The sequence below is a fragment of the Pseudorca crassidens genome, chromosome 12 (genome assembly GCF_039906515.1).
Source record: "Pseudorca crassidens isolate mPseCra1 chromosome 12, mPseCra1.hap1, whole genome shotgun sequence".
In the NCBI taxonomy this organism is placed as follows: domain Eukaryota; kingdom Metazoa; phylum Chordata; class Mammalia; order Artiodactyla; family Delphinidae; genus Pseudorca; species Pseudorca crassidens.
In genome coordinates, this window is record NC_090307.1 from 16,234,841 (window position 1) to 16,242,665 (window position 7,825).

The 7,825-nt window shown below is 51.5% G+C and overlaps 1 protein-coding gene across 5 annotated transcripts in view; it reads right to left on the minus strand.

Annotated features, from left to right (window-relative positions):
• Positions 1–7,287, minus strand: part of ZNF532 (zinc finger protein 532) — a 109,610-nt gene extending 102,323 nt beyond the window's left edge. For 2 of the 5 annotated variants that reach the window (XM_067698936.1, XM_067698938.1), the window contains exons 1-3: positions 6,187–6,452; positions 4,501–4,582; positions 4,307–4,416 (exon numbers count right to left, since the gene is read on the minus strand). The gene's annotated coding sequence lies outside the window, so the exon portion shown is untranslated. Of the gene's footprint in view, positions 1–4,306; positions 4,417–4,500; positions 4,583–5,396; positions 5,604–6,186; positions 6,453–6,976 lie in introns of those variants that run through there. The other 3 variants (XM_067698939.1, XM_067698937.1, XM_067698940.1) reach the window with 3 other exon arrangements.
• Positions 7,288–7,825: the final 538 nt, after the last annotated feature.

Genomic DNA, 7,825 nt, shown 5'->3' on the forward strand with positions numbered 1-7,825 from the left:
TGAGCCATGGCCGCTGAGCCTGCGCGTCCGGAGCCTGTGCTCCGCAACGGGAGAGGCCACAACAGTGAGAGGCCCGCGTACCGCAGGAAAAAAAAAAAAAAAGACACAAAAGCTGAATAATAACTTCAAATATTAAAATAACACCAATATTTTGACAGTCAATAAATCAGACAACTTATCATTAACGGTAAGTTCTTTCTGCAGCTAAGATTTCAACGGAGCTCTTTCGTACCCCTTTCCAAAATTTTGATTCTATTATTGGTTGGTGTTTTATGGAACCTGCCGAATGCCTCTGAGGAGATGAGGAATAACTGCTGAAGGGAATAAAGGCCATTTCACCACTGGCAGGTTCTTGTTTCCACTTTCGGCTAATTCCAATTAGTTCTGGGTTATAAAGCCTGTCATCCCGTTAGTGAGTGGTCTATTATCATGAACATCTCTCAAGTGTCTTCAGATAACATTTGCTATGAAAAATTTACTTGGGCAGTCTTAACTGCAGCTGACAAGGCTAGATCTTTTTTGTGAGGAATGACCAGCTGAATTTACTTTCATTCCTAACTTCTAATTCTTATCTACTTACCATATGACCCAGCCATCCCACTCCTAAGCCCTTACCAAAAACTTATGTTCAGACAAAAGGCCTGTATGCAGATGTTTATAGCAGCTTTATTCCCAAACACCAAAAACTGGAAATAATCCTAATGTCTTTCAACGGGAGAACAGAGAAACAAACCGTGGTACATCCATACAGTGGTCGACACAACTTGGCAATAAAAAAAAGAACCACGTATGGATACAGAAGACAACATGGATGCCTTTCAAATGCACTTTGTAAGTCAAAGAAGCCATTGGTATGGCATTCTGGAAAAGACCAAATATAAGGGCAGAACAAATCGCTGGCTGCCGGGAGGCTGGAGTGGAGAGAAGAGTCTGACTGCAAAGGGACAGCAGGAGGAAAGTTTTTCAGGCAAGGGAACTACTCCCTATGGGTAGTGGTGGCGCATACACAGCACTACACGCTTGTCAAAACCCATAAAACCATGGGTTTTACTGTATGTAAATTTAAAAGTAAAAAAGGGTAAAAAGTTAATTATTTAACCATGACATAGTTAAAGATTATACGCCAAATACAGGCATACCTCCTTTGCGCTTTGCTTTACTGCACTTCACAGATACTGTGCTTTTTTTTTTACAAATTCAAGGTTTGTGGCAACTGTGCATTGTCAGGTGATAGTTAACATTTTTTTCAGCAATAAAGTATTTTTTAATAAAGATACGTACGTTGTTTTTCTAGATACGCTACTGCACACATTACAGTACAGTGTAAACATAAATTTTATACATACCAAGAAACCAAAAAATTCAAGTGACTTGCTTTACTGCGATCATCACTTTCTGGTGGTGGTCTGGAACCCAGACCCACGGGATCTCTGAGGTACTGCCTGTATAATTAACACAAAGGTGTGGATTTCCTCGACGTTAAACAGTGGCTGTTGTTATTATTTTGTTGCTACTGTATTGCACTGATGAGGAAGAAATGTTAGGGGGACGGGGTGGGGGGCAACCCCAAGTCTTTCCCCCCTCCCCGTGCTGGCAACCTTTGCGAGGCTCCACAGGAAGGCAACCTCCACCCCAGCTGTGAACAGCTAAATGGAGTTCCACCAAGGATATGGGAAAGCTTATTCACAACCAACGGGAGACAGACGGTACCCCACAGTACAGCCCAAGAAAGCATTTCAAGGGAAGAAATAAAGGCGGCGGGGGGGGGGAGGGGGGAGAGACTACAAATCCTGAAGTTCTAACTCATCCTAGTCAAAGGTATCAGCAGAAAATTCCATCCACGTGTTGGCTGCAGCATTCCTAGACCCTCCTTTAGAAAGGAGTCAAGGTGGGAGGTGGGTGGGGAATCTCTTTGTGAGAAAAGACAGCAAAAGAGAGAGAGAGAGAGAGAGAGAGAGAGAAGGCGAGCGAGAGTTCTCCTAAACCAGGAGGCTGAGAGTTCTAAAAACCCTGGATCCAACGTTCTTTAACATGGAAAAAGTGATGCTAAGTAGGCAAATGATAAAAACAAGCAAAGGTTCACCACCCAGTGACACTTTCTTTCCAGCGGACCCTCGTCAGCCAAACCGACGCATTCTTCCTCCAGAGGGGACAGCCCGCCTGGCGTCCCTGGAGACTGCCCCAGGCAATCCCGAGCAGGCGCTGGGCTCCGGGCTCCAGGTGTGGCTGCCCACAGGGCGACAGATTGGGGGGGGGACCCGGAGGGCGCCAAGGGTGGGTGCCACCCTACTCCCACCTGGCTCTTCTGGGCAAGAGGATACTGCGGCTTCTCCGCACTCACATTCCCGAGCCCAGAAAACTCTGTTCCTCTCCGGGAGACCTGGGCCTGCCACATCCTCAGAGCCCAGCATGAGATCGCCACCTGAGACAAACCTCCAGCCAAGATGGGCTCCTGATTGCAGCCCTGGAGAACCAGCTCTCTGACCTGCAACGGCTCTCTGCAGCTGGAAAGTGGAAAGACGGGCCTGCGTGCAAAGCAAATGCTATTTTCCAGGCGCCTTCTGGGGGGAGGGGGAGTAACAAATCTAAAAACCACAGAGAGTAAACCAGAACGTTCTGGGACACGCCACGCCTTACAAAAAGGGCTTTAAAACATCCTATCAAGAAACAGTCACTGCAAGGGGTTAGCTGTCAAAGGTAAATAAAAATCACTGACTTTCTAAAGATAGGAGTGAAGGACTCAATTATAAAACAGCTTATTGTAGTATTAAGCTAATTAAGGTTTATCACATTAGCCATCTGAGTTTTAGTTGGCACCAGAAAAGCAGAAACAGCATATCATGCAACGTGGATTGGGATCTGCTTTGCAAGCAGATTTCTGCCACATTCAGACACAGAACCTCTGGCAGTCAAAAATGTTGCAGAATTGAAAACCAATTTTCGCACAGTGATTTGTCAAGAATCTTGTTCCATCACGTGAGCTATTTACTGGTCTCCCGGTCCGAGATTACATTTATCTCTATTAAATACCACACAAAGTATTCTGAGCTAACCATGCCCTGTTGTTTCTCTTTTGCCAGTTTTATCTCACGCTGGATGCTCTGAAATCCTATGAAAAACATTTCAACAATAAAACCCTTGCATACTTGACACCCTTCACTGCAGATATTCTGCCCACCAACTGTCAGCACAGAACCCATTCTAAGACCCTCGGCACTTCTGAAAAGACTGCTCTGCTGAATGCAAAGAGGAACAAAATACCCTCCACAGAGTAGGGGAGAAATTTGTTTTCAATCGTGTCTTCTATGGGCTCCTCTTGACTGTACTTTTACCAAACCAGAAGACAGAACTAGTTCTATCCGTTGTTGGCGTTCATCTTGGATTTGATTCTGGAACTGCTGGTTTCCTGTTTGGGGAAGTTGCAGTTCTTTTCACAAGGAACCCCAAGGCGAAATGTTTCTTATTCCCCTGTGAGGTCTCACTGCCTTTGTTCTTTACTTGGCTACCACTGATCACTGCTGCTTCTCTCTTCTCCTCTAAAACCTCTTTTGGTTTTGGAGGATGCATAAAAAATGCCAGCTCAAAGCAAACTGTCATCCTTTAAGGCCCTGGACATTTTCTACCATCCGCTGCTGTAAAGCTCTGAGTTAACAGGCATCTTTGCACAGAGGAAGCCAGACTACCCAGTCTTCTCCTGGCATTGCATTAAGTATTCCATATTAAAACGTATGCCACAAATAATCCAATGGCAAACTCACCGTCAACACCCCACCCCCGCCCAAATCAATAAAAGCCATTCCACCACTTGACTCAGAGTGAAAAGCCTTTCAGGTTAACACACAGAGCAAGGTAAAAAGAAAGGTGATGAATGAACAAAAGGCAAATCTACCTGCAGACTCCTCAGATCCCAAAAAGGTGGCTAGGCTGCCTGGATTTGACAAAGTCCTTCCATTTCCCTGTAATCATCGGGAAAATGCCCCATGTGTACTGCTTTAGTCTTATGCAAAACAGTGCATTCCCCACAAGGCCCTGACGCCTACCATTCTCTTCAACTTGCTTCTTTTCAGGCCTGCCTCTTATAAATGACCAGCCACATGCGATTTAATGAAGTCATTCTGATTTCGCCTTGATAGCAACACTATCATAAAGTCACCCTAATCCCATTAAACTTGGCTAAACGTCAAGAGTATTTCTTCTCCACTCTCCACCCAATATTATCTCCAGGGTACCAATGCACTGTCAATCTGTGTCTGAACGGATCTTCAAATAAATACTTAAAATCATGCTCAAAATTATCATATCTCACCTTGTGAACCTTGACCTTTTGGAAAGACTTTGGACCAATGTTCAGTTACTGTCACACGGTTGCATTCTCTGCAAATATGAAAGGGTTAAAAGCAGCCCCAGTCAACAGGCCTACAAGGAAAAAAAAGACAGCATGTATGCCTTACAGCATCACTGGAACGCGTTTATGCTCATTTCCTAGAACAATATTGTTACCTTTTGGCCTTCATAATAGTCAGAAGCATCCCCAAAACCCTTTAGTAGCTTCTAAAAGGAAAAGCACAAAACAGAACATACCCTGCAAGAGAAAAAAACATGCAAAGTAGCATTCTCCAGCAACAAACTATTATTACAAATCCATCAGTTCATTTTGGTTTTGTTTTGTTAAAAACATAGAGGAGAGAGAGAGAGAGAGTGAGAGAGAGAGAGAGAGAGAGAGAGAGAGAGAGAGAGAGCCTGCAGAAACCAAGTGTCCCCACCCTAGCAAGGCACATTTTTTTCTTTAATAAGGGTCATAAATCTCAGCTCCTTGTCCATCCCTTAAGCAAAAGAAAAAGGCAGGAAAAGCCCAAGTAATCTCAGACCTTGCAAACCTGCACATTTTCCCCCATCTTCTCTACACAGACTCTTCTAGGGCTCCATTAGTCACGTACCAGTGCTGTGTGGTGTCTAAGTGTGCATTCACATACTGTGTTGGGATGGTCCCTTCCTGCAAGCTCCTCTGCTTTTGGCTGCCATGAAGGGAGGAAGCTGCTATCCCACTGTAGTAGCTCAGTGACTGCATTGTGCTCAGGAGCTGATCTGCCTCAAACCAGTTTCAACCGGTTCTGGTCACCCTACATAAAAAAGCTATGGCAACCCTCGCTGAGTTGCCAACAAGTCCCTGAAAATCATCAGCACAGGGAGGATCTCGCTGGGGGTGGCTGCTCCCTCTTAGGTCTTGGTGAGGACGGGAAGGTCATCGTGGGTCCCCTCCACCGGCGCACAAGCACACAGCCCTGGAAGGGCTCCCCTCACGAGCACCCCAGAGCCCCTCGGGCCCATCCCCCCTCCCGTCCACCCCAAAGCCCACCGCAGACACTGCTGCCCCTCCTTCTCCTTCCCCCACTTACCTCCCACAACCTGGCTCAGATCTTTGTGTACGTGTGTGTCAGTGTGTGTGCTCTGGGTTGGTGGCTGACAAAGAGCCCCCAGGAAAGCAATCTATGTGTGTCTGCTCACCCTGGCTGCGTCGGCGGCAGGGGCCGGCCTCGGCCTCCTAGCAGAGTGCTGCGGGCTTGTTGACCAGGCTCCTCTCTGCCTGTCACCCCCCCACCCAGCCCCCTCCTCCCGTTCCTCTCCTCTCTCTCGCAGCCCTGTCACCACCACCAGCAGCCCCCCAGTCTCCTCCTCCTCCTCCGACCTTCTCTTCTTTCAAGCACCTGGGGGGAGTAGTCCAAATCCCTTCACCTCGGGCAAGAAGTCTAGGGCTGCCCGGGGTGGAGGCGGGGGGGTGGGGGGGGCGGACTCGGGGCCAGTGGGACAGAGGGGCACAGAGGCCTTTTAAAAAATCCGCTGCGCAGCGCCAGCGCCGGAGGGGGGAGGAGGCGAGCGGCGGCGCTCACGTGGCCCCCCTCTCGGAACCTGCGGGGCCTAGCCAGACCGGCTGGTCCTCGGCCCCCCCAAGGAGGCCGGCGGGGCGCGAAGGCCGGCCGGCCCCAAGGCCAGGGTGGGACAGGCCGCGGCCGTCAGGCCCAGGGGCCGGAGCCTCACGCGCCGGCCCCGACCGCAGGGCCGGGCACGAGGGGCCCGCGCCCCCGCCCCTCGCCGGAGCCCGCCCGCGCCGCTTCCTCCGCGGCCCTGCACCCCTCGCTCGGCCCGGCCGCCCCCTCGCCGCCCCCCGCGTCCCGGGCGCACACCCACCCCCTGCCCGGGGTTGGCCTTCGCAGCGGTCAAGCCCGGGCGTCTGGGCCGCAGCTCGGATGACCTTTGTTCAGCGCGGCGCCGCCGGCGGCTGCTGCTGCTGTAGCTGCTGCTGCTGTCGTCGTAGCGGCGGCGGCGGCGGCGGCGGCGGCGGCTTCCATGTTACGGGCGTGTCAGCCGCATTCCCGCTGCCGGGGTCGAGGTGTGCGTGTGCGGCGGAGCGGCCTCGCCGCCGGTGCCGCCGCCGATGCTGCCGATGCAGCCGCCGCCGCCGCCGCCCGGGCCGCCCCGCCGCCGCCGCCGGCACCGCCACCGCCGCCGCCGCGGCCTTGCGGTGCGCCCGGCCCGGGCCCCGCGCCTCCCCGGGCGCCGCGCTCTAGGCCGCACGGCGGCGGCGGCGGCGGCGGCCCGCCACGCCGGGGCCTACGATCGGGGTGCGGGCCCGGGCGGCGGCGGCGGCACCGGCGGCTCGGCCCGAGCGGCGAGCGAACAAAAGGGAGCGCGGGAGAGGGGGAGGGGGCGGCCGGTGGGGGAAGGGAGGATCGGGGAGAAGGAGGCGAGACGCGAAGCCCCGCAGCCCGCGGGCGCGGACGCTCGGCCGGTGCCGACTCGGCGGAGGGAAGGCGAGCCGCGCGGACCTGCCAAGTCTCGCCCATATGCGGCCGCCGCATCGCGGCTTCGCCCCGGAGAGCGGGGTGGTGGTGATGGTGGTGCTGAGGGCCTGCTGCTTTTTCCAGCGGCATTGCAGGCTCTCACCCAGTCCTTTTCATGGCCCCAAGCCGCAACTTACTCGAGTGGAAGGAAGCAAGGCCTCGCCAAAGATGGTTGCAAAAGACCGCGAGCCTCTACCCAGGATCTTGAAGCCAAGGTGGTGTTTTGTTATCCTCGTAATGGTGGCCAATAAGTCAGAAGAGAGCACGCTATCTTCAGATGCATTAAATCTGGAATTCTCCCTGGAGGTGGAAGAAGGGGCTCTCTTCTGGGTAGTTAGTGGTTTGGAGCCCTTTTCGCCTTAAACTGAGCCACAAAAGAATGGAAGACACCCCCTGGGGTGGGGAGAAAGCCCTGGTGTAAAAGACACACGTTTTGCTTTCGGAGAAAAAGCCACTGGGGCCAGATTGAAACATGGCATGTTCAGTTCATGTAGCTTTTTTTTTTTTTTTTAAATGGGGGAATGATATTGAGTAAACAAGATGTAATAGCCAAGTCTTTAAATTCACGAAGGGAGATGTGTACAAATGTAACAAGCACATATTGTACATACAGCAGGTGGTCACAGCCTCCAGAACACACACACACAAAAGATACATACATAAACCCCGTAAAGACTACAAAGGTGTATAATCGTTACCACGTCCGAGATGGAGACAATATATTAGCACCAGATCAGGTATGCTGTTCATATAGCCTTGGGTCCTGGTTCGTACAAGGTTCACAGACGTGCACTCGGTTGAAAGGTTTTTTAAAAAACGAGGAACCCGCAAATCAACCGAATTGTGCTTACCCTAGAAATAGGACAAAATGGAAGGATCTGAAAACAATGTCACCAACACCTCTTAAAAAGGCTCACTCCTGTTTGATCGGACTGTGAAGATACTAACGTTACTCGAGGAGCCGTGAAGATTCCCAGCACAGGAAG